The sequence below is a fragment of the Balaenoptera borealis genome (genome assembly GCF_965194805.1).
Source record: "Balaenoptera borealis genome assembly, chromosome: 5".
In the NCBI taxonomy this organism is placed as follows: domain Eukaryota; kingdom Metazoa; phylum Chordata; class Mammalia; order Artiodactyla; family Balaenopteridae; genus Balaenoptera; species Balaenoptera borealis.
This window is the reverse complement of record NC_138862.1, coordinates 109,121,415-109,148,673: the sequence shown is the minus strand read 5'-3', so window position 1 is coordinate 109,148,673 and position 27,259 is coordinate 109,121,415. Positions and strand designations below refer to the sequence as shown.

The 27,259-nt window shown below is 35.7% G+C and overlaps 1 protein-coding gene and 2 long non-coding RNA genes across 7 annotated transcripts in view; 1 reads left to right on the top strand and 2 right to left on the bottom strand.

Annotated features, from left to right (window-relative positions):
- Nucleotides 1-27,259, top strand: part of RSRC1 (arginine and serine rich coiled-coil 1) — a 424,641-nt gene that overhangs the window by 23,977 nt on the left and 373,405 nt on the right. The gene's annotated exons all lie outside the window — the stretch shown is intronic.
- Nucleotides 1-27,259, bottom strand: part of LOC309629969 — a 401,911-nt gene that overhangs the window by 371,030 nt on the left and 3,622 nt on the right. The gene's annotated exons all lie outside the window — the stretch shown is intronic.
- LOC309629962 lies at nt 1,074-13,394 on the bottom strand. The gene is made up of 2 exons (XR_014245331.1): nt 4,958-13,394; nt 1,074-4,517 (listed from the first exon to the last, which is right to left on the bottom strand). It is a non-coding gene; the product is annotated as an uncharacterized lncRNA (long non-coding RNA).

Here is a 27,259-nt window from a genome sequence, read left to right as displayed (position 1 = left end):
GTTTCTGCAAAAAATGCCTTTTGGGTTTTGATAGGAATTGCTTTGAATCTGTAGATAGCTTTGGTAGTATGGACTACTGTGAAAGTTTAACAATATTAAGGCTTCTGTTTCCTTGGTTAAGTTTATTCCTAAATTTTTTTTTTAAATGTTACTGTAAGTGGGATTGTTTTCTTAATTTCCTTTTCAGATTGTTCATTGTTAGTATATAGAAATGCAAATTATTTTTCACTGTTGATTCTCAATTTATTAGTTCTAACATTGTGTGTCTGTGTGTAATCTTAGGATTTTCTACATATAAGATCATGTCATCTGTAAACAGAGATATTTTTCCAATTTGGATGCTGTTTATTTCTTTTTCATGCCTAATTGCTCTGGCTAAGAATTCTGTGTACTGTGTTGAGTAGAAGTGGTGAGTGTGGGAATCCTTGTCTTGTTCCTGAATTTAGAGGAAAAACTTTCAGTTTTTCACTGTTGGGTATGATGTTATCCCTGGGTCTTTTATATATGACCTTTCTTATGTTGGGGTACTTTTCTTCTTTTACTAATTTGTTGACTGTTTTTATCATGAAAAGGTGTTGAACTTTATGAAATGATTTTTTTCTACATCAACTGAGATGATCATGTGTTTTGGTTTTTTAAAATATTTATTTGGCCGTGTCAGGTCTTAGTTGTGGCACGCAGGATCCTCTGTTGTGGCGCGCGGGCTTCTCTCTAGTTGTGGTCTGCAGGCTCCAGGGCGCGCGGGCTCAATAGTTGTGGTGTGCGGCCTCTTTAGCTGTGGCACGTGGGCTCCAGAGCACACGAACTCAGTAGTTGCGGTGTGCAGGATCTCTAGTTGTGGCCCATGGGCTCTAGAGCGTGTGGGCTTAGTTGCCCTGAGGCATGTGGAATCTTAGTTCCCTGACCAGGGATCAAACCCACGTTGCCTGCATTGGAAGGCGGATTCTTAACCACTGGACCACCAGGGAAGTCCCAATCATGTCTTTTTTTTTGTTCTCCATTCTGTTAATGTGGTATATTACATTTATTGATTTTTGTATATTTAATATATTTATATTTAATGTTTATATGTAATATTTAATGTTCTTTTCATTCAAGGGATAAATCCCATTTGGTTATGCTGTATAAGTGTTTTAATGTGCTGCTGAATTTGGTTTGGTAGTGTTTTGTTGATCTTTTTGCACCAGTGTTACTCATGGATATTCATCTGTAGTTTTATTTTCTTGTGGTATGTTTGTATGTCTTCGGTATCAGGGTAATAATGATGGCTTATAACATGAGTTTGGAAGTGTTCCCTCCTCTTCAATTTTGAGAGGGATTGGCATTGTTATTTAAATGTTTGGTAAAATTCTCCAGTGAAGCTATCTGGTCCTGAGCTTTTATTTGTTGGGAGGTTTTTTATTGCTGATTCATTCTCCTTGCTTGTTCAGATTTCTTATTTCCTTATGATTTAGTCTTAGTAAATTATATATTTTTAGAAATTTATTCATTTTTTCTGTTGTTTAATTTGTTGGTATATAATTGTTCATAGTAGTTTCATAATCCTTTTTATTTCTTTTATTATATTTTGTTCTTTTTCTAGTTCTTTGAGTTGTAAAGGTAGGTTGTTGGTTTGAGACTTCTGGCCTTTTTAAACATAGGCATTTCCTGCTATAAACTACCCTGTTAGGACACCTTTTGTTGCAACCCATAAGTTTTGGTATGTTGTGTTTTCATTTTCATTTTTCTCAAGATATTTTCTAATTTCCCTTGTGATTCTTTTTTGACCCATTGGTTTTTTTCAAGAGTATGTTGTTTAATTTTTACATATTTATGAATTTCCCAGTTTTTCTGCTGCTGTTGTTTCATTCAAGTGTCTTTTTATTGTGGTCATAAAAGATACTTTGTATAACTTCAGTCTTCTTAAATTTGTTAAGAGTTATTTTGTGACCTAACACATGATCTGTCCTTCGGGAATGTTCCATGTACAGTTGTGAAGAATGTGTATTCTGTTGCTGTTGGGTGGAGTGTTTTGTATATGTCTGTGAGGTGCAGTTGATCTACAGTGTTGTTCAGGTCCTCTGTTTACTTATAGATATCTTCTGTCTGGTTGTTCTATCCATATGGAAAGTGGGTTATTGAAATCTCCTATTCTTATTGTGTTACTCTCTATTTTCCCTTCAATTCTGTCATTGTTTCATATATATGAGTACTCTGTTATTAAGTGTATGTATATTCATAACTGTTACATTTCCCTAGTGAATTGACCCTTTTATTATTGCATAATATCTTTTTTTCCAGGTTTTGGGAGTTATGAATAAAGCTGTTTTAAACATCTGTGTGGAGATTTTTGTGCGGACATATGTTTTCAACTCCTTTGGGTAAATACTAAGGGGTGGAATTGCTGGATCATATGGTAAAAGTATGTTTAGCTTTCTGAGAAACTGCCAGACTGACTTCTGAAGTGGCTGCCCCATTTTGCATTCCCAACAGTAAATGAGAGTTCCTATTGCTCCACATCCTTAACAGCATTTGGTGTTGCCAGTTTTCCAGGTTTGGGTTATTTGAATAGGTTTTTAGTGGTATCTCATTGTTATTTTAATTTGTATTTCCCTGATGGCATATGATGTGGAACATCTTTTCATATGCTTATTTGCCATCTTTGGTGTGTTGTCTCTTAAGGGCCATATTGTAGTTGGGCTGCTTGTTTTCTTATTTTTGACTTTTAAGAGTTCTTTGAATATTTTAGGTAACAGTCCTTTATCAGATGTGGTTTTTTGCAAATATTTTCTCCCAATCTGTGGCTTGTTGTTTTATTCTCTGATGTTGTCCTTTGCAGAGAGTAGATTTTTTAAAAAAATTATACTGATATTTTTAAGGGAAAAATATGTGGCATTTTCAAACAACATTTTGTAAAAAATTTCAAAATCATTAAATCATTTGAAATATTTTCATTGTTCTTTAAAAATATTTTTTTTCTTGTCATAAGTTTTAAGATCTATTTTCTTTGCAACTTTTCAAATATGCAATACAGATTATTCATTTTGGTCACCATGCTGCACATTACATCCCCATGTTTTAATTATCTATCTTATTGCTGGAACTTTGTACCTTTTGACCCCCTCCACCTACTTTTAAGAAGTTTTAAATTTTAACGATGTCCATCTTATCAATTATTTCTTTCATGGATCATGCCTTTGATGATATATTTAAAAAGTATACATATCCAAGGTTATCTAGGTTTTCTCCTATGTTCTAGGTGTTCTGTAGTTTTATGTTTTAAACTTAGGTCTGTAATTCCTTTTGAGTTAATTTTTGTGAAAAGTATAAGGTCAATGACTAGGTTCATTTTTATACATGTGACTGTCCAGCTGTTCCAGCACCATTTGTTGAAATGAGTATCTTTGCTTCATTGTATTGCTTTTGCTCCTTTGTCAAAGATCAGCTGACTGTTTTTATGTGGGTCTATTTTTGGGCTCTTTGTTCTGTTCCATTGATTTATTTGTGTGTTCTTTTGCTGATATCATACTGTCTTGATTACTATAGTTTTCTAGGAAGTCTTGGAGTCGAGTAATGTCAGTCCTCCGACTTTATTGTTTTCCTTCAATATTGTGTTGGTTATTCTGGGTTTTTTGCCTATCCATATAAACTTTATAATCAATTTGTTGATATTCACAAAATAACTTGTGGGGATTTTGATTTGGACTGCATTAAATCTAGAGAGCAAGATGGGAAGAATCACTGTCTTGACAGTATTGAGTCTTAAAATCTATGAACATGGAATATCTCTTTCTTTAGTTCTTTGATTTTGTTCATCAGAGTTTTGTGATTTTTCTCAAATAAATATTGTATATACTTTGTTAGATTTATACCTAAGTACTTCATTTTTTTTTTTTTTGGTGCTAATATAAATGGTATTGTTTTAAATTCCACTTGTTTATTGCTGGTGTATAGAAAACATTTATTTTCTGATAATTTCAAATTTAAAGAAAACTTACAGGTGTAGTACAAAGAACTCCTGATACCCTTTATTTATCTTCTTCAATTGTTGACATTTTGTTAAACAATTGCATCTTTATATAGTTTTATAGTTAGAATTGTTTTTTATGCATTTGTCTGTTAAATTCTGTACCAGAATTAGAAGTGCTTTATCTATCACCATTACAATATCATAGTATTCTGTATTTGCTTATATATTTACCTTTGCCAGCTTTATATTTTTGTATGTTTTTATCTTGCTGTCTTGTGATAAACATTTTAATTTGGAGGAATCCCTTGCAGGTGCAGTGATGATGAATTCCCTCAGCTTATATTAATCTGGGAAAATATTTCTCATTCAATTTTGAAGGATTATTTTGCTGGTTATAGTATTCTTGGTTGGTAGTTTTTTCTTGTAGCACTTTGAATATATCATCCCGCTCCCCTATGGCTTGTAAAGTTTCTTCTGAGAAATCCACTGGTAATCTTATGGAAGCTCCCTTATACATGATGAGTTGATTTTCTCTTCCTACTTTCAAGATTCTTGCTTTGGGGCTTCCCTGGTGGTGCAGTGGTTGAGAATCTGCCTGCCAATGCAGGGGACACGGGTTCGAGCCCTGGTCTGGGAAGATCCCACATGCCGCGGAGCAACTGGGCCCGTGAGCCACAATTACTGAGCCTGCGCGTCTGGAGCCTGTGCTCCGCAATAACAGAGGCTGCGATAGTGAGAGGCCCGCGCACTGCGATGAAGAGTGGCCCCCGCTTGCCACAACTAGAGAAAGCCCTCGCACAGAAACGAAGACCCAACACAGCCATAAAAAAAAAAAAAAAAAAAAAAAAAAAAAAAAAAAATTCAAATTCTCCAGAGAATTCCCCTCTCAATTGCTGTATTAGTTAGGTTAACACTAGCTGCAAAAACAAACAAACCCAAAATAATAAAACAGCTCAAACACAATAGAATTTAAAAAAAAAAAAAAAAGATTCTTGCTTTGTCTATGACTTTTGACAGTTTATTTAAAATCGGTCTTGGTGTGGAGCTCTTTGAGTTCATCCTAATTGGAAATTTTTGACTTCTTGAATTTGGATATTCATTTTCTTCCTCATATTTGGAAAGTTTTCATCCATTCTTCAAATAAGTTCTCTGTCCCTTTCTTCTCATTCTGGAATTTTCATAATTCATATATTGCTGGTCTCGTTTGTGTCCCATAATTTCCTTAGGTTTTTTTTTTTCTTTTTTCTCCATGTTTTTTGTTTGTTTGTTTGTTTGTTCCTCTGACTCAGTAATTTCAAAATACCTGTCTTTGGGTTCACCGATTCTTTGTTTTGCTTGATCAAGTCTGCTGCTGAACCCCTCTAGTGAATTTTTTTTTTTTTTTTTAATTTATTTATTTATTTTTGGGTGTGTTGGGTCTTCGTTTCTGTGCGAGGGCCTTCTCCAGTTGCGGCAAGCGGGGGCCACTCTCCACTGCGGTGCGCGGGCCCCTCACCACCGCGGCCCCTCCCGTTTTGGAGCACAGGCTCCAGACGCGCAGGCCCAGCAACTGTGGCTCACGGGCCCAGTTGCTCCGCGGCACGTGGGATCCTCCCAGACCAGGGCTCGAACCCGCGTCCCCTGCACCGGCAGGCAGACTCCCAACCACTGCGCCACCAGGGAAGCCCTCTAGTGAATTTTTGAATGGAGTTATTGTATTCCTCAGTTCCAGCATTTTTGTTTGTTTGTCTTCTATAGTCTCTCTTTGTTGATATTTTCATTTTATTCATGTACTGTTTTCTGATTTCATTTAGTTGGACATCTGTGTTCTGTTGTATATCATTGAACTTCTTTAAGACAGTTATTTTGAATTCTTGTCAGGTAACTCGTGGATCTCCTTTTCTTTTGGGTTGATTTCTGTAGGTTTATTTTGTTACTTTGATTGGATCTTGTTTTCCTTTTTCTTCATTTGCCTTGTAATATTTTGCTGTTTTATATATTTGAAAAAACTGCCACCTCACCCAGTCTTTAGGGACTGGCTTTGTACAGGGGAATACCTTCACCAGTCAGTCCAGGTAGAGATTTTGGGGACCTCTGAAAGCTTTTTTAGGTTGCACCTTCTCTAGACTTGTGCATGTAGTTTCCCACTTTGAAGTTTGCTGACTTTTTTTTCAGGAGCTTTTAATCTCTTGCTCTTTCTGCTATGGTAATTCAGGTAATTCAGTTCTGTGGTAATGCAGGTTGTCTTGTGCTACAGCAACAAGCAGCCCCACTCTCCTTTGTTGTCAGTAGCCTCCAGGCATCCAAAGTACGCCAACTCCCCATCAGCACTCTGAATCAGGCAAGACATACATATGTTTCCTTCAGGCAAGTCTGAAAATCTGGAACAGTGGATGCTTGCTCCACTTTTCTCTCTCCTTCCCAAGGTAGAAATTTTGAGTTAGGCACTTTCTTGTGGTTGCTTTGAGACATGTTTGCCCCTTTTTGCTGCACTAGAAGTTCTCTGGTTCTCCACCAAGCCACTGCACCTCTCTTGCTTTCAGCAACCTTCAGTCATCCAAACTATCCTGGTTTCATTAGCATTCAAAATCAGCAAAGACAGAAACCAGCCCCTGGGCTAGCCCTTTGAAAAGCTGTAATGTTGGGTGAATGTTCCATTTTTCTCTACCCCCACAGCCTCCAAAGGAGAAGCCACTAGCCAATGTGAGCTGTGCCAGCTTTGGGGAGGGGGTGTTGTGGGTAAAGTGATGGCTCTTTTTAGCTGTTTCAATGTAGCTGTTCTTGATTTTCTGCTCATGTGGGGTACCACGTCTTTATTGGTTTCTGGAGTTCTCATAAAAATTTTTTGGTCTGTATATTGTTTTTATGTTGTTGTGTCTATAAGGCAAACAGGGCTGGGATTTCCTATTCTGCCATCTTGCTGACATCATTCTCAAATTATTATTTTTTGTGTTGTATGAAATATAGGTTGATCTTCTCCCCAATATGATAGTCTAGCACCATTTTAAAAAAAGTTTCATTTTCCTACAGAGTAATCCTGGTGCTTTGGCAAATACCAGTCGATTGTATGAAATTAATTCTGTTGGTTCAGTGGTCTATTTGGTTTCATTGATCTATTTTTACTCCCATACCCCACGATCTTGATTACTGTAAACTTGGAGTAAGTCTTAAAATCAGATATTACTTTTTGTATTTTTATATGAGTTTTATAATTACTTTGACAATTTCTTCAAATGATCCTGTTGGGATTTTTATTGGGAGGTAATTCAATAAAGAGAATAGGAGAATTGACATTATAACACTTAACAAACATGGTGTATCTCTCCATTTTGTGGAACTTTCTTTATTTCTCCTAATAATGTTTTGTACTTTTCGGTGTAGCAGTCTTGCACATGTTTTGTTAAATTTATTTAAAAATTTTTTGACACCACTGAAAAGGACTTATTTTAAAATTTCATTTCCAATAATTTGCTGCCAATATATAAAATATAATTGACTATATATTAGGTATTTTGAACATTATGCATTCTGTACATTTCTGTAGGTTTATTTCAAATCTTATAACCTTACTGTTCTTATTAGTTCTAGCAGGTATGTTGAATATGCCTTAGGATTTTCTGTGAAAACAATCATTGAGACAGTTTTACTTTTAAACTCTGTGCCGTTTATTCAGTTTTCTTGGCTCATTGCATTGTCTAGAATTTCCATTTCAATGTTAAGAAAAGTGGCAAAATTGGGCATTCTTGCCATTTTCCCTGTGTTAGGAGGAAAGGATTCAGTCTTTTACCTTCAAATTTGATGTTACGTATAGGGTTTTTGCGCTACCCTTTATAAAACTGAAGAAGAACCTTTTATATTTTTTGTTTGCTGAGAATGTTTTTAGCAACAGTGGGTGTTGATTTCTGTCAAATGCTTTTTCTCATCTATTGGGATGATTATGGTTTATTTTCTAATATATTTTCATCTTTTTTTGTTTTTACTCATCTCTTGATTTGTATTCTAACTTTGCAATCACTTTTGTACATTGAAGGTTCCACAGTCAGCTTGATTTTGTTGTTTTTTAGTTGTCTCACATGGAGCTAAAATAATGCTATATATCATACCATATCCAAAAGACCCACTGAGTGTAGCTTGTGTTTAAGATTTTTACAAATTTAGTCATGAATCAGGCATTCCCAGGCAAATATTTCCTGATGTTATTGACTTTCTGGGCTCCTTGGCATGCATCTTTTTTATTTTTGTTTTTTTATTATATTTTTTTAAAAACTAATATTTATTGGAGTATAGTTGATTTACAGTGTTCTATTAGTTTCTGCTGTACAGCAAAGTGAATGAGTTATACATATACATATATCCACTCTTTTTTAGATTCTTTTCCCATCTAGGTCATTGCAGAGTACTGAGTAGAGTTCCCTGTGCTATACAGTAGGTTCTTACTAGTTACCTATTTTATATATAGTAGTGAACCTTCTTTTCTTTTTTTTGAATTTTATTTTATTTATTTTTTATACAGCAGGTTCTTATTAGTTATCCATTTTATACATATTAGTGTATATATGTCAGTCCCAATCTCCCATTTCATCACACCACCCCACCCTACCCCCCACCAGTTTCCCTGCTTGGTGTCTATACGTTTGTTCTACATCTGTATCTCCATTCTGCCCTGCAAACCGGTTCATCTGTACCATTTTTCTAGGTTCCACATATATGCATTAATATACAATATTTGTTTTTCTCTTTCTGATTTACTTCACTCTGTATGACCGTCTGTAGATTCATCCACGTCTCTACAAATGACCCAATTTTGTTCCTTTTTATGGCTGAATAATAGTCCATTGTATATATGTACCACATCTTTATCCATTCGTCTGTCGATGGGCATTTAGGTTGCTTCCATGTCCTGGCTATTTTAAGTAGTGCTGCAATGAACATTGGGGTGCATGTGTCTTTTTGAATTATGGTTTTCTCTGGGTGTATGCCCAGTAGTGGGATTGCTGGGTCATATGGTAATTCTATTTTTAGTTTTTTAAGGAACCTCCATACTGTTCTCCATAATGGCTGCATCAATTTACATTCCCACCAACAGTGCAAGAGCATTCCCTTTTCTCCACACCCTCTCCAGCATTTGTTGTCTGTAGATTTTCTGATGACGCCCATACTAACTGGTGTGAGATGATACCTCATTGTCGTTTTGATTTGCATTTCTCTAATAATTAGTGATGTTGAGCAGCTTTTCATGTGCTTCTTGGCCATCTGTATGTCTTCTTTGGAGAAATGTCTGTTTAGGTCTTCTGCCCATTTTTGGATTGGGTTGTTTGTTTTTTTAATATTGAGCTGCATGAGCTGTTTATGTATTTTGGAGATTAATCCATTGTCCATTGATTCGTTTGCAAATATTTTTTCCCATTCTGTGGGTTGTCTTTATGTCTTCTTTATGGTTTCATTTGCTGTGCAAAAGCTTTTAAGTTTCATTAGGTCCCATTTGTTTTTATTTCCATTACTCTAGGAGGTGGATCAAAAAAGATCTTGCTGTGATTTATGTCAAAGAGTGTTCTTCCTATGTTTTCCTCTAAGAGTTTTATAATGTCCGGTCTTACATTTAGGTCTCTAATCCATTTTGAGTTTATTTTTGTGTATGGTGTTAGGAAGTGTTCTAATCTCATTCTTTTACATGTAGCTGTCCAGTTTTCCCAACACCACTTATTGAAGAGGCTGTCTTTTCTCCATTGTATATCCTTGCCTCCTTTGTCATAGATTAGTTGACCATAGGTGCGTGGGTTTATATCTGGGCTTTCTATCCTGTTCTGTTGCTCTATATTTCTGTTTTTTGTGCCAGTACCATATTGTCTTGATTACTGTAGCTTTTTAGTACAGGCTGAAGTGAGGGAGTCTGATTCCTCCAGCTCCGTTTTTTTCCCTCAAGACTGCTTTGGCTATTAGGGGTCTTTTGTGTGTCCATACAAATTTTTTTTTTTTTAAAGTCACCTACTTTATTTATTTATTTATTTATTTTTGGCTGTGTTTGGCCTTCATTTCTGTGCGAGGGCTTTCTCTTAGTTGCGGTGAGTGGGGGCCATTCTTCATCGCGGTGTGCAAGCCTCTCACTGTCGCGGCCTCTTTTGTTGTGGAGCATAGGCTCCAGACGTGTAGGCTCAGTAGTTGTGGCTCACGGGCCTAGTTGCTCCACGGCATGTGGGATCCTCCCAGACCAGGGCTCGAACCCGTGTCCCCAGGATTGGCAGGCAGATTCTCAACCACTGCGCCACCAGGGAAGCCCCTCCATACAAATTTTAAGATTTTTTTTCTTCTACTTCTGTAAAAAATGACATTGGTAATTTGATAGGGATTGCATTGAATCTGTAGATTGCTTTGGGCAGTATAGTTATTTTCACAGTATTGATTCTTCCAATCCAAGCACATGGTATATCTCTCCATCTGTTTGTATCATCTTTAATTACTTTCATCAGTGTCTTATAGTTTTCTGCATACAGGTGTTTTGTCTCCCTAGGTAGGTTTATTCCTAGGTATTTTATTCTGTTTGTTGCAGTGGTAAATGGGAGTGTTTCCTTAATTTCTCTTTCAGATATTTCATCATTAGTGTATAGGAATGCAAGAGATTTCTGTGCATTAACTTTGTATCCTGCAAATTTACCAAATTCATTGATTAGCTCTAGTAGTTTCCTGGTGGCATCTTTAGTATTCTCTATATATAGTATCATGTCATCTACAAACAGTGACAGTTTTACTTCTTCTTTCCAATTTGTATTCCGTTTATTTCTTTTTCTTCTCTGATTGCTGAGGCTAGGATTTCCAAAACTATGTTGAATAATAGCGGTGAGAGTGGACATCCTTGTCTTGTTCCTGATCTTAGAGGAAATGCTTTCAGTTTTTCACCATTGAGAATGATGTTTGCTGTGGGTTTGTCATGTATGGCCTTTATTATGTTGAGGTAGGTTCCCTCTGTGCCCCCTTTCTTGAGAGGTTTTATCATAAATGGGTGTTGAATTTTGTCAGAAGTTTTTTATGCATCTATTGAGATGATCATATGGTTTTTTTTTGTTTATTTTTTTTTTAATTTATTTATTTGTTTTTTTTGGCTGTGTTGGGTCTTTGTTGTTGCACACAGGCTTTCTCGAGTTGTGGCGAGCGGGGGCTACTCTTTGTTGCAGTGCATGGGTTTTTCATTGCGGTGGCTTCTCTCGTTGTGGAGCACGGGCTCTAGGCACGCGGGCTTCAGTAGTTGTGGCCCGCGGGCTCAGTAGTTGTGGCTTACGGGCTCTAGAGCACAGGCTCAGTAGTTGTGGTGCATGGGCTTAGTTGCTCCGCGGCATGTGGGATCTTCCCGGACCAGGGATCGAACCCGTGTCCCCTGCATTGGCAGGTGGATTCTCAACCACTGCGCCACAAGGGGAGCCCCGATCATATGGTTTTTATTCTTCAGTTCGTTAATATAGTGTAGCACATTGATTAATTTGCGTATATTGAAGAATCCTTGCATCCCTGGGTTAAACCCCACTTGATCATGGTGTCTGATCCTTTTAATGTGTTGTTGGATTCTGTTTGCTAGTATTTTGTTGAGGATTTTTGTATGTGTATTCATCAGTGATATTGGTCTGTAATTTTCTTTTTTTGTAGTATCTTTGTCTGGTTTTGGTATCAGGGTGACGGTGGCCTCATAGAATGAGTTTGGGAGTGTTCCTTCCTCTGCAATTTTTGGGAAGAGTTTGAGATGGATGGGTGTTCGCTCTTCTCTAAATGTTTGATAGAATTCACCTGTGAAGCCATCTGGTCCTGGACTTTTGTTTGTAGAAGATTTCTAATCACAGTTTCAATTTCATTACTTGTGATTGGTCTGTTCATATTTTCTATTTCTTCCTGGTTCAGCCTTGGAAGGTTATACCATTCTAAGAATTTGTCCATTTCTTCCACGTTGGCCATTTTATTGGCATAGAGTTGGTTGTAGTAGTCTCTTAGGATGCTTTGTATTTCTGCGGTGTCTGTTGTAAGTTCTCCTTTTTCATTTCTAATTTTATTGATTTGAATCCTCTCCCTCTTTTTCTTGATGAGTCTGGCTAATGGTGTATCAATTTTGTTTATCTTCTCAAAGAACAAGCTTTTAGTTTTATGGATGTTGCTATTGTTTTCTTTGTTTCTATTTCATTTATTTCTGCTCTGATCTTTATGATTTCTTTCCTTCTGCTAACTTTGGGTTTTGTTTGTTCTTCTTTCTCTAGTTCCTTTAGGTATAATTTTAGATTGTTTATTTGAGATTTTTCTTTTTTCTTGAGGTAACGCTGGTATTGCCATAAACTTCCCTCTTTGAACTGTTTTGCTGCATCCCGTAGGTTTTGGATCGTCGTGTTTTCATTGTCATTTGTGTCTAGGTATTTTTTGATTTCCTCTTTGATTTCTTCAGTGATCTCTTGGTTATTTAGTAATGTATTGTTTAGCCTCCATGTGTTTGTGTTTTTTACGTTTTTTCCCCTGTAATTGATTTCTAATCTCATAGCGTTGTCAGAAAAGATGCTTCAAATGATTTCAGTTTTCTTAAATTTACTGAGGCTTGATTTGTGACCCATGACATGATCTATCCTGGAGAATGTTCCGTGTGCACTTGAGAAAAAAGTGTAATCTGCTGTTTTTGGATGCAATGTCCTATAAATATCAATTAAATCTATGTGGTCTTTTGTGTTATTTAAAGCTTGTGTTTGCTTATTAATTTTCTGTTTGGATGATCTGTCCATTGGTGTAAGCGAGGTGTTAAATGCCCCCACTATTATTGTGTTACTGTCAATTTCTCCTTTCATGGTTGTTAGCATGTGCCTTATGTATTCAGGTGCTCGTATGTTGGGTGCATAAACATTTATAATTGTTATATCTTCTTCTTGGATTGATCCCTTGATCATTATGTAGTGTCCTTCCTTGTTTCTTGTAACATCCTTTATTTTAAAGTCTATTTTATTTGATATGAGTATTGCTACTCCAGCTTTCTTTTGATTTCCATTTGCATGGAATATCTTTTTCCATTCCCTCACTTTCAGTCTGTATGTGTCCCTAGGTCTAAAGTGGGTTTCTTGAAGACAGCATATATATGGATCTTATTTTTGTATCCATTCAGGGAGCCTGTGTCTTTTGGTTGGAGCATTTAATCCATTCACATTTAAGGTAATTATATGTATGTATGTTCCTATTGCCATTTTCTTACCTGTTATGGGTTTGTTTTTGTAGGCCTTTTCTACTTTTGTTTCTCACTGAGAGAAGTTCCTGTAGCATTTGTTGTAGAGCTGGTTTGGTGGTGCTGAATTCTCTTAGCTTTTGCTTGTCTGTAAAGCTTTTGATTTCTCCATCGAATCTGAATGAGATCCTTGCTGGGTAGAGTAATCTTGGTTGTAGGTTCTTCCCTTTCAACGCTTTAAATATATCATACCCTTCCCTTCTGGCTTGTAGAGTTTCTGCTGAGAAATCAGCTGTTTACGTTATGGGAGTTTCCTTCATGTTATTTGTCATTTTTCCCTTGTTGCTTTCAAAAATTGTTCTTTGTTTTTAATTTTTGGTAGTTTGATTACTATGTGTCTCGGCGTGTTTCTCTTTGGGTTTATCCGGCCTTTGACTCTCTGCCCGTCCTGGACTTGGGTGGCTATTTTCTTTCCCATGTTAGGAAGTTTTCATCTATAATCTCTTCCAATATTTTCTGGTCCTTTCTCTCTCTCTTCTCCTTCTGGGACCCCTATGATGTGAATGTTGTTGCATTTAATGTTGTCCCAGAGTTCTCTTAGGCTGTCCTCATTTCTTTTCATTCTTTTTTCTTTATTCTGTTCCATGGCAGTGAATTCCACCGTTCTGCCTTCCAGGTCAGTTATCCATTCTTCTGCCTCAGTTATTCTGCTATTTATTCCTTCTAGTGTAGTTTTCATTTCAATTATTGTATTGTTCATTCTGTTTGTTTGTTCTTTAATTCTTCTAGGTCTTTGTTAAATATTTCTTGCATCTTCTCAATCTTTGCCTCCATTCTTTTTCTGAGGTCCTGGATCATCTTCACTATCATTATTCTGAATTATTTTTCTGGAAGGTTTCTTATCTCCACTTCATTTAGTAGTTTTTCTGGGGTTTTTTCTTGTTCCTTCATCTGGTACGTAGCCCTCTGCCTTTTCATCTTGGCTGTCTTTCTGTGAATGTGGTTTTTGTTCCACAGGCTGCAGGCCTGTAGTTCTTCTTGCTTCTGCTGTCTGCCCTCTGGTGGATGAGGCTATCTAAGAGGCTTGTGCAAGTGTCCTGATGGGAGGGAGTAGTGGTGGGTAGCGCTGGCTGTTGCGGTGGTAGGCAGAGCTCAGTAAGACTTTAATCTGCTTGTCTGCTGATGCGTGGGGCTGGGTTCCCTCCCTGTTGGTTGTTTGGCTTGAGGCGACCCTACACTGGAGCCTACCTTGCTCTTTGGTGGGCCTAATGGCCGACTCCGGGAGGGCTCACGCCGAGGAGTACTTCCCAGAACCTCTGCTGCCAGTGTCCTTGTTCCCACGGTGAGCCACAGCCACCCCCACTTCTGCAGGCGACCCTCTAACACTAGCAGGTAGGTCTGGTTCAGTCTCCTTTGGGATCCGTGCTCCTTCCCCTTGGTCCTGATGCACACACTACTTTGTGTGTGCGCTCCAAGAGTGGAGTCTCTGTTTCCCCCAGTCCTGTCAAAGCCCTGCAATCAAATCCTGCTAGCCTTCAAAGTCTGATTCTCTAGGAATTCCTCCTCCAGTTGCCGGAGCCCCGGGTTCGGAAGCCTGAGGTGCGGCTCAGAACCTTCACTCCAGCGGGTGGACTTCTGTGGTATAAGTGTTCTCCAGTTTGTGAGTCACTCACCCAGCAGTTATGGGATTTGATTTTATTTTGATTGCGCCCCTCCTACTGTCTCACTGTGGCTTCTCGTTTGTCTTTGGTTGTGGGGTATTTTTTTTTGGTGAGTTCCAGTGTCTTCCTGTTGATTATTGTTCAGCAGTTAGTTGTGATTCCCGTACTCTCGCAAGAGGAAGTGAGTGCACGTCCGTCTACTCCGCCACCTTGAACCAATCTCATTTTCTTCTTAATAGAGAGAGATTTTGAATTTTATTCAAGAAGTCAGATTGAAGACTTTTTGTGTGGCGTAAGGTAATCATTGACTCAGGTGATTTCTTAAATTGGACAGCTTCTTAGTACATATGTATGAATATAATATGTATTCTCAGTAGTGACTTATAACAATAATAATACTTTCAAAATTCATTTATTGATGTTAGGTTTTTCTATAGTAATTTTAAATCTATTTATAAAATTGCTAGTATTTATCTCATTTATATAGCAGTTACTGTATATATGCTATTTTACTATATTTTACAAACACAAGGAATGGTATTTGAAATCAGCCATCTCATTAATGAATAGTTTTGTTTTATTTCCTGTTTTTCTCCTTCACACAATATCTAGGTATATAGATATTGACACATTCTTCTATCTCTAAAGCTGGGAGAGTTAGCATAAATTTGAAGAAATGAATTCTGAAATATATTTTTTCTTGTTTTATAAAGTATAATGTTTTAATTGACCTATCTCCATGTTGCTTTTCCCTTCAATGCTATATAGGTTTCTACACACAAAAAGCATTTAGACTATGTGGGGTGGTAAGACAAACACACCCCATGTGTTGCACATACATGCACACTCACATATGCACTCATACACTCAGAGGAGACAAACACTGTATGAGACAGTTTAAATCTACTAATTGTATCCTATAGACTCCAGGTGTGTAGGATGTTAGGGAAGAGGGTGATTACTGTGTATTAGACAAAATTAGGAAATTTTTCATAAAGAATGTGATATCACATGTAGAAAAAGTAAAAAATATTTATTAATTGGAAAGAGAGTATAACATAATTTCTGAAAATGCATTTATCTAATAAAATAGTGTGTTGAAAGTACTTTTTAAAATGTAAAGGCCAGAAAAAATGTTAGGGTTTTTAAAATTTATTTTAATTTTTATTTCTGTATACTGTGTGTACTATAATATACTTGTGAATTTTCATCTCTTTTATCATATTTCATTACTTTTAGAGGTTTAAAAATATATTCAATTCTCATTTGCTCCATGCCTTGATTATCTGTTTAAGGAACAAAGGATAGCATTCCTGATGTGCTAACTTTTTCTGGTGTCCTTTTCTGAGTATTAAGGTGAAAGATTGTACTTTATTATAACAATGGAACAATTCATATTATTTCTTCAACTTGAATAATGTTGAATTTTTTTAAATTAAAAATTAGATTAGCCTCATATGACTACTTCATATAAAAGTAATCTAACAAATGATCCTTGTTCATGTCATGAAATCTAAGGAGTAAGTATCTGGGAATCCCACTTAATTCTTTACAGGGTGATCTATCCTTTTCTTGTTTTTGTAATGTTTTCCTCCTTCTCATACACTACATGTATCGTGTTGCTCTTTTCAATTTTACAGATATTTTTCTAATCACTGAATGAAATCAGAGCTCCTTTAGAATTCATTTATTTGTAATCTTTTGATTTTCCATGAACCCAAAGAAATCATTGGTGTTTCCATTAGAAAACTGTTGAATAAGCCCAGTATGCTGAGGTTATCCTAGATCCAGACTTAAATGTGGATTTTGTACTTGGAAATCCTGTAGTTTTAAAAATGAGTAAGAGTTTGACTTCTGGAATATATAGATATCTAGAAGCTAGACAATGAGTTCAGATGAGAATCTGTTTAAGGGAAATATATTAGTTTTACATTTATTCTTCCTCATTTACACTTTGACTTTTTTGGTGAGCATGTTAGATATCTCTTTCACATACAAATATAATGTGAAAAACTAATTCATTGTTTAAAGTTTAAACTGACCATGAAACAGTTATTGGGGAGCACTTTAATAAAACCATTTTAACATCTTATTATGAAAATTATAGAAGTGACCCAAATAGTTGATTTTGTATTTTTATTTTATTCTTTTATTAACCCAGTGATCTTTGTTTTGTCTTGTATGTAAAAATAAGAACAAAATGCGTACTTATAGAGCAATTGTTTTATTGAGGACATGTCTTAAAAGTCAAGAAGTGAAGCTGCTTGGTAATGCTATAAATTTAAAACTGTCCTACAGCAAGATGGTACAATGCAAATATGACTTAATAAGATCACAAACTGAATTTCAGTGAAACAACCAAGATTTACATTAAATTAGGAATTTTAAAACTGATTTAGTTTGTTTTACTGAGCATTTGCTTAATAACATTTTGCCTTCTTGCAATCTTTTTAAAGACAATAATTCGTCTGTGAAATGCAGGCACATCCTCAGTAGAAAAATTGAAAGCAACAGCTCACTTTCTGAAACCACACATATAGCGATATAAAGAAATATTTCAGCTCTACAAAATTTAATAAATCATCCCATTTCCTAATTTGATCATATTAGATGCTGATGTGGAAGAAGCATTTCAAATACCATCTCCTCATTAATATACATCAGTCTGGGGAATAGAATGGAATACTTATGCAGAGATGTCACAGTTACTGTTTCTTAGTTTACTAAGTGGAACAGGTTGATGTGATACTGGGTGCTATTTGTCAATGTCTTGTTAAAATGGTTTGGGTCGAGTTATGGAGTCCAGAAAAACGGCGGCTGATAAATCAAAAGTGGATTGAGTGGACAGGAGGCAGTGATTGATACTGTGACAGGATATGAAGAAAGGAACCTTGATACAAGCATGCATGATATTGAATATGAGAAGAAAAGTGGCCCTGGAGTATGGATATTATTCACGGAAATGAGAATAACAACATCAGCCTGAAAATATTGTCAGGTGAAGATTAGGATAGTCCTTGTTAGAGCATAATACTTTGTTAGAATGGTAGGGGTGAAATTATGTAAAAATTTATGTGAGAAGAATATTTTAACCTATGTCTGAAGACTCTTAAAGGTTATTTATTGGTTAAGCTAGTTTTATCCTTGTTTTTCCAGTCTAATTTTTAAACCATTTGTTTATAAACATCCTAACTCCCAGTAAAATTAAAACATTTCTTTCTTTTAGATTACTTTAAGGAACATGTCCCTTCATATCTTGATTTTATAGAATTATGTATTTAGGGACTGAACTTGTATGTGTATTATAATAGAAAATAGTATTTTCTATTCATTGGTTTTGACTTATAAAATTATATTGTTAACTTTAAGCAAAAAATCTGCATTGCAAAGTTTTCAGCATATTTTAGTGTAGTCATTTTGAATGGCAAATGGAGGATTCCTGACAGATAAGCCATTTCACAAAGATCAAGGCTGTATACTCTGAATTGTCAGTGAAATACTAGCTGATGTTGGGAAGTTCTTGGTAGGAATCCTTGTTTTTAAAAATTTTTTTGTTTTTTATTGTTTTTATTACATTTTGACCATGCCATGTGGCCTATGAGATCTTAGTTCCCCGACCAGAGATCAAACCTGTGCCGCCTGTGGTGGAAACGTGAAGTCTTAACCACTGGACCAGGGAAGTCCGTCACGCTCTTTTCTATTTTCAAAGCATAAACTGTTCCTCATCATTTATAAGAAGCTAACCACCAGGGAAGTCCCTAGGTGAGAATCTTTAGATTAGTATGACTTTTGTCCTGGACAGTGCATAAGTAGGAAGAACTTCTTTTTGCTTCCTTGCTGGAAGAGTTCTATAACACTGGCAGAATAAGATGTTCTTTGGAAAGGTATTCCATTAACTTTTATAATTACATAGTGTTTGAGAGGCAAAGAGATGTGCAGTTACCAAATAATTGTAATTATAATATTTTATTCTTACATATAATGTCTTTTTCTTCCTTTTAAGAACTAACACTTTGTGTCACAATTTTTAAGTATGTAATAGAACACATTTGAAATAAGGCATTGCTAAGCATTTATTCAGATGACTCAAACGAGTAGTGATTAATTCATTGATAATTTTTTTCTAGCCCTTTAAAAAAATTCTGTTAAATGTGTATGTATTCTGGATTCCTCAAAACTAATTTAGTTAGATGAAAATTGTTATTTTTGGTTTTATCACCTCGGTATTTGATAAACAAACATCATTGTGTCAGCTAAATAACAATCTTTGGAAGTTAGTATAATTTCTTAACTGTGTTGTTTACTGCTACATGTTTTATGAGGCTCAGAATGTGCTTCTGAATATTTGAAGAAGAAAAAGTCATTTCTAAATTATAGAATACTTTTAATTTTTTTTATAGAATACTTTTTAAAAATAGTTTTCTAGAGTTTCCCCTCCAATTCATTCTTCATATAGCAGCCAAACTGCGAATCTGATAGTACCTCCCTTATTTCAGTGGTTTTGAATACAGTCCAAAATGTTGATGAAACCTGAAGTCCCTCTGTGATGGTTCTCCCTGTCTTTTCAATCACATCTTTCAAATCCCAGTTATAGTTTTTCTGCAGTTCCTTTTTTTTTTTTTTTAAATCTCTCAGGGCCCTTAAACATGTGGCTGCTTCTTTTTGAAATGTTCTTTGCTCTCTCTCATCATCTCCTATTCATCTTTGAGGTCTTGACTTAAAGACATTTCCTTGGATGGACTTCTCTGTCTACCCAGACATGAATATATTCTCCTATCATAGATGGTACTCTCAGCTCATAACCCAGGATATTTAGCATGCATGCTAAAAGCTGATCCTAGTTACTGTTATAGAAACATGGGTATGTACTTAGTCTTACTAATTCCCAATTTATGGTTTGAGCTTTAAGCTCAATAATAATGACTGCTCACTTGATTCTCATTTCTGTCATGGAGAAACTAATTTGAAGTCATAGGAGGTGACATTAAAGACAAATTAGAAATATCATGGAAAAAGTTCTGGATCATTCTTTCTGAATCTCAGTGTCCTCATCTGTAAAATGAGTATTGAATTCATTCTAGCTCTAATTCTGTTTCTAAATTGCATGAGAATACGTCTATGATGTATGGTCATTTAAACAAAAACTAATTTTTAATTCATTTTTCACTTTTGAATTTTTTTTATCTTTATTGGAGTATAATTGCTTTACAGTGGTGTGTTAGTTTCTGCTTTATAACAAAGTGAATCAGCTATACGTATACATATATCCCCATATCTCTTCCCTCTTGCGTCTCCCTCCCCCCCTCCCTATCCCACCCCTCTAGGTGGTCACAAAGCACCGAGCTGATCTCCCTGTACTATGCGGCTGCTTCCCACTAGCTATCTATTTTACATTTGGTAGTGTATATATGTCCATGCCACTCTCTCACTTTGTCCCAGCTTACCCTTCCCACTCCCCGTGTCCTCAAGTCCATTGTCTAGTAGGTCTGTGTCTTCATTCCTGTCTTGACCCTAGGTTCTTCATGACCATTTTTTTTTTTTTTTAGATTCTATATATATGTGTTATCATACAGTATTTGTTTTTCTCTTTCTGACTTACTTCACTCTGTATGACAGACTCTAGGTCCATCCACCTCACTACAAATAACTCAATTTTGCTTCTTTTTATGGCTGAGTAATATTCCATTGTATATATGTGCCACATCTTCTTTATCCATTCATCTGTCGATGGACACTGAATCGCAGTGTCCTAATCTATAAAATGAGTATTGAATTCATTCTAGCTCTAATTCTGTTTCTAAATTGCATGAGAATACATCTGTGATGTATAGTCATTTAAACAAAAACTAATTTTTAAATCATTTTCACTTTTGACTTTTTTAAAAATAAATTATTTATTTTTGGCTGTGTTGGGTTTTCGTTGCTGCACGCAGGCTTTCTCTAGTTGCGGTGAATGGGGGCTATTCTTCGTTGCAGTGTGTGGGCTTCTCATTGTGGTGGCTTCTCTTGTTGTGGAGCACGGGCTCTAGGCACCTGAGCTTCAGTAGTTGTGGCACGGGGGCTCAGTAGTTGTGGCACACAGGCTTAGTTGCTCTGCGGCACGTGGGATCTTCCCGGACCAGGGCTCGAACCCATGTCCCCTGCATTGGCAGGTGGATTCTTAACCATTGTGCCTCCAGGGAAGTCCCCCACTTTTGACTTTTTTAAAAAAACTAGTGGATGTGGCTGTTATTTTACCATATTACCATGCTCCAAAAGAATAATTAAGCCCACTTCAAAGAACTAAACATTTACTCACATTGACGTTATTGCCTGCTTGGTCAGCTTCTACTTCCTTCTCTACAGAACTCTCATTTGCTCTAGTATCCTACAGAGCTTTTATTCTTTGTGCATTTGTGTTGAGAATGTTCTTTTTATGTAAGTTTTTGTTTATCTGATTTATAACTTTCAGAGGTGGCCATGAGGTGCTGGAGAGGTATGGATGCAGAAGTTTTAGGGTTAGAAGGTTGTTTTAGACTATTTCTTTTAGATGAGGAATCTGAGACTAGAGAAGTTAATTCCAAGGTAACCAGGTAGTGGCAGCAGAAATGGTTCCCTTAGTGTGTGGTGATTTTATGACTTCTCATTTCACAGGATATTTTTTCCCCCTTCAGTTTTTTTTAAAAATTAATTAATTAATTATTTGGTTGCACTGGGTCTTGGTTGCAGCAGGTGGGCTCCATAGTTGTGGTATGCAAACTCTTAGTTGCGGCATGCATGTGGGATCTAGTTCCCTGGCCAGGGATCGAACTTGGGCCCCCTGCATTGGGAGCACAGAATCTTAACCACTGCGCCACCAGGGAAGTCCCCCTGTTCAGTTTTTAAATAGGTGTAGATCATGCAGGATCAATAGAGGAAATGAGAAAATTCTCGAGGAGCAAAGCTGAGCAACATTGTTCTTGGACAGACAGTCTGAGAATGAGCTGACTGCTTAGGGATAATAAATTGAGTGTAAAATGGTGTATAAGTACAGTGGTTTATCAATTTGTTTGAAAAAATCTGTTCTATTCCTGTAAGGATACAGTTAAATAAATATGTGTTTTCTATTTATTTACCTTAGGTAGTGCATATTTATAAATATTTATATTTATTTATAAATTTATCCAAAATAAAGATGAAGCCCAGACTATGGGTCAAACCATGGATGCGGTAAGCTTTTATTCAGGTCACTACTTTTCTTAGTATGCCCTTGACTCAAACCCACAGCAGTTTTACATTGACATTCAAAACAGATGGACTTTTAATTATTAATCCTATGGAATTAATGAGCTCATTTTAAGAACAGGGTCCTCTCCCTGTGCCCCACCATCCACTTCTTTGTCAAGTTACTTTTTAATTAGGATTTTCTCGGTTTATAACGTATAATCCAAACTAGGCAAAAGGTGATCTGTTAAGTATGTCATGAAATCTCCAAATTTTTGAATAAAAGACTCAGTGATTTACATCGGATAAAAGATTTTATGTGGCTTTGTAGGATTGGGCTGATTAAATAAATGAATGCTATTCTTTTTGATATTCTGCTTTAAGATGATGCCCTTCCAGTTTTCAGATTATTTTAAATTAGTTTTAATACTTTAACGTCAAAATTTGTTGTTTAGGCCCAGAAGAAATACAGTAAATATTTAGTTGGCTTAATACCTAAATTTTTAGTTGGCATAAGAACTGTATTCTCTAATGACAAAGGAGATGACATTTTCATAGACATTTCTTCTCAGTTTGTTAACTGAAGTGCAATTCTAGTTATTTTGTTCTTGACTCACATGGAACACTTTGCAGCCCATCTAAAATTGGGGCACAGATTTCTACCTAGGATGGCAGCTGCATCGTGAGGAACTCTTTCTGGGGAGTTCTGAATTGATTGAATGGACCCATTATCTGTTAGCTAAGTTATGGCTACTTTTCTGGTTTTGGGCCAAGTTTCACTGTTGTATGGAGTGGGGTCATTACTCTAAACCAGCTGAGTGGGGGATCTGTCCATTTTGATTTTCTGTTGCTCCTCTTCAGTGGTAGAGATCGCCAGAAATTGACTGGACTTCTTTATGTAGTATTTACCAGTGTATCAGGTTAAAGACATTTAATACATGCTTTTGGTTGAGATGATTTTATTATCGCAGTTGCTGAATTTCTTGCTATTTCTTGTGCCTCATTTACAGGGGGGCAAAAGAGGAAAATCAGGAGAATGCTATGTAGGGAATGCTCTGTTTCCTGGGCAGAGCCCAGGCCAGAATTTACTGTGGTGGCTTGTCATAGACACTACTGTTGGCTATAACTAACTGCCAACATGTTTTATTGGGTGGTCCTTGGAGGTTGGCAGACACTTAAAGTAGTCCCTGCTCTAGACAAGCATATTGTCATAAGATTTGCTTTTTGATTTTTCTCTATCTTTGTATACTTATTGTTATATCATTATGGTAAAAGCAAAGGTAGGAAATAATGTTTACCATATTCCATGACCTGTGTAGGTGGATAAGGATAATTTATTGAGAATGAAATTAGTTATTTCTCTCTACTCATTCCTATAAAACTGCAGAACTGTGGCGTCTTGCCAAAAAAAAAAAAATTGATAATGATTACTTAAACACCAAAGTAATTTAAACGTAGGTAAATTGTTGTATGTTTTTATAATGCTGTTGATTATAAGTAAAGGAGTCCTTAATTATGCCCTTTATTTTGTTTCCTCTATTTCACTCATTGTTTGATGAGGAAGGATGTAGAGTATGTATTTATAAATCTCTTTCTTAAAAGGTCATAACATTTATTTTATTTCATAGAGACAGTGCTTAATATATGAGTTGATATTTGTGTGTGGTTTAAGATAGTGGTCTAGTTTCATTCCTTTTCATGTGGCTGTCCAATTTCCCAACACCATTTCTTGAAGAGACTGTCCTTTCCCCATTGTGTATTCTTGGATCCTTTGTCATAAATTAATTGACCATATATGTGTGGGTTTATTTTGGGGCTGTCTACTGTGTTCCATTGATCTATATGTCTGTTTTTATGGCAATACCAAACTGTTTTGATGACTGTAGTGTTGTAATGGAGTTTGAAATCAGAAAGTGTGGTGTGTCCAACTTTGTTTTCTTTCTCAAAATTGATTTGGCTATTTTGGGTCTTTTGTGGTTCCATACCAATTTTAGGATTATTTGTTCTATTTCTGTGAAGAATGGCATTGGAATTTTGATAGGGATTGCGTTGAATCTGTAGATTACTTTGGGAAGTATGGACATTTTAACAAAATTCTTCCAACCCATTAGTACTGAGTATCTTTTGATTTATTTGTGTCTTCAGTTTTTTTCATCAGTGTCTTTTAGCTTTAATGTACAGGTCTTTCACTTCCTTGGTTAAATTTATTCCTAGATATTTTATTCTTATTGATGCAATTGCAAATGAGATTGTTTTCTTAACTTCTCTTTCTGATAGTTCATTATTAATGTATATAAATGGAACACATTTTTTTGTATATTAATTTTGTATCCTGCAACTGAATTTATTTTATTAGTTCTAACAGTTTTTTGATGGAGTCTCTAGGGTTTTTTAATGTATAAAATAATGCCATCTGAAAATAGTGACAGATTTACTTCTTTTTCAATTTGGATGCCTTTTTTTTTCTTGCCTAATTGCTCTGGCTAGGACTTCCAATACTATGTTGAATAAAAGTGGCAAGAGTGGGCATCCTTGTCTTGTTCCTGATCTTAGAAGAAAAGCTTTCAGTTTTTCACCATTGATGAAATGGTGTTATTAACTATGAGTTTGTCATATATGGCCTTTATTATGTTGAGGTACATTCCCTTTATACCCACTTTGTTGAGAGTTTTTCTCATGAATGGATGTTGAATTTTGTCAAATGCTTTTTCTGGATTTATCGAGATGATCATGATTTTTAGCCTTCATTTTGTCATTGTGGTGTAACACATTGACTGATTTGCAGATGTTGAACCATCCTTGAATCCCTGGAACAAATTCCAGTTGATCATGGTTAATGATCCTTTTAATGTATTGTTCAATTTGGTTTGCTCGTATTTTCTTTTTGAGGATTTTTTCATCTATGTTTCTTAGGGATATTGGTGTAATTTTCTTTACTTGTGGTATCCTTGTCTGGTTTTGGTGGCAGGGTAATGATGGCCTTATAAAATGAGTTTGGAAGAGTTCCCTCCTCTTCTGTTTTTGGAATAGTTTGAGAAAGATTAGTATTAATTCTTCCTTGAACGTTTGGTAGAATTCACCAGTGAAGCTGTCTAGTTCTGGGCTTTTGTCTTTTGGGGTGGGGTGGGTGGGGTTTGATTACGAATTCAATCTTTTTAATAGTAATTGGTCCACTCACATTTTCTCTTTCATCATGATTCAGTCTTGGTAGGTTGTATGTTTCTAGGAATTTATCCCTTTTTTCTAGGTTATCTGTTTGTGAGTTTTAAAAAAATACTTAGAATAAACTTTATGTTCACAGAGATTAGATATGAAATTGATATGTAAAGATACTTTTGCCAAATCCAATTAGTCTTTATTTTTTTAAAGTTAAATATGTGAAGGATATTTTACCCTGTAATCTTTCTTCCATAAATTTTTGTTGATGTATATAGTAAGTTTTTTCCTCAGAGGATTATTTTGACAAGAAATAAGGAAGCTTTTGGCATTATCTACTCTATAAATTATTTTCTTTTATTTTCTTCTCCAATCTAGACTTTTAAGAGTTTTCGTTGGTTCTGTTATTCTCTTATTTTTGTGTAATAATCTGTGTTCACACTCTATCACTACCTGTTGCCTTTGGAATTTATGCATTTTGAGCCAGTTACCTTTCAGCATTATTTTCAAGCTAAGGATTCCAATGATTTATGGTTTATCTTCACATGGAAGGCCCCCCAACCCTTACCTTCCTAATAATTTTATTTTCACTTATATGCGTTGCCTGGCTCTTGTCAAAAGATAGTTTTGTATGAAATAGACTGAGGTAGTATTTTCTTTTCTGTTTCCAATATGCTTTCTGTTAATGGCCACTATTACAGTTGGCCTTTCTGACTATAACAGCACATTGGAAATGTTACTCTTCAGGAAACAGTATATAATGACTACCAGATTTCTTTCCAGATCTCTCTTATTTTATGAGTATAGTAATGCTTTCTCATTTATGAGTTTTCCTTATTTGAAATTCAGATATAATGTAGCTTTACTTCTGTACTGTATATGTTTTTCAGAACCTCTGCTGGACATCTGGGTCACTTGTTTCCACCTTTGTTCTTCTGCCAGTTGCTTCTTAGGTGATTGGTCACATACATACTAAGTGTCATGAAAATATATTATATATTATCATTGAGCTATGTGTATTACCATGTGGTATTTGTATCCCTTATGATATTGGGCAAGAAGAGATTAAAAAGAATGTTGTTTGTACTGTCAGAACTGTTACTGCCAAGGTTGATGTCTAGTAGTGCTACGCATAAAGTGCCATGACAGTGTAAAATGAAAGGCGTATTGTCAGCTCAGATTCCAAAGAGGAAGGGACTCTTCTTGCCAAAGAGGATTTAAAATGATTCTCCCATCATCAAGTTTGTGGAATACAGACTAAGGAAGTAAAGCTTTCAGGTTAGAGACCAGAGACCTGTAGCGTCACAAAGCATTCCTACTAATTTGTAAAACTGGCAACTAGAATTTTGTAACAAGTGTTTTTTAAAAAACAAAGCTTTTTCCTAGAAATTAATAGGTACCAATTTGGTTTTTAAGCTCTCTATTTTGAGGAAGTCTATAAGCAAAGTCTAAGAATGGACCTTCATATGAGGTGTGAATAAATGACTGTAGACAGTAATGAAGTGGAAAAAGACTTTCAAAAGAAGTCCACAGCTTATATTCCATGCTTTTCTCAAAAGATAGAGAAAATTTCAGGTTTATCTGCTTGTCAAAAGCAGAAAAATCTGGTTGGTGGTTGATTCTTTAACTTTTCTTTGATCACATCAAATGTAGAATGTCGAAAGGAAGATCTGATGAAAGCCATGGATCTTCTTCCCAGAAAATTTCATATATTTACATACAAAATTTTTAATTTACCCCTTGCAGGTGTTAATTGACATCCTAAAATTCCATCCTAAAACTAGGTAAGAACATTTTTGTCAATGTTAGAGACATTAACAATTGAACTTAAATGACTATGCAGTTATAAATATCTATGAGCTAAAAGAGGTGGCAGGTCCTTCCCAGTAATTATCTACTTCCTTCCCTTTCTATTTTAGCCCTATTATTGTCTGTTTCAGCCTCAGCAGTACATTTTCTCTTAATTTCAAAGACAAATTGAAAAGTATAGCTTATTACCACTTTAGGGTAGGGAAATGCCTTTGGTAGCTATTTAGTGCTCTTTGTTCCCTGTGTTTTTATTTTAGTGAATGTAAAACATATTTATGAAGCATTATAAATTGTCTTGCAATCCCATTAAAAAAAAATAAGATTATGGACTTGCCTGGTGGCGCAGTG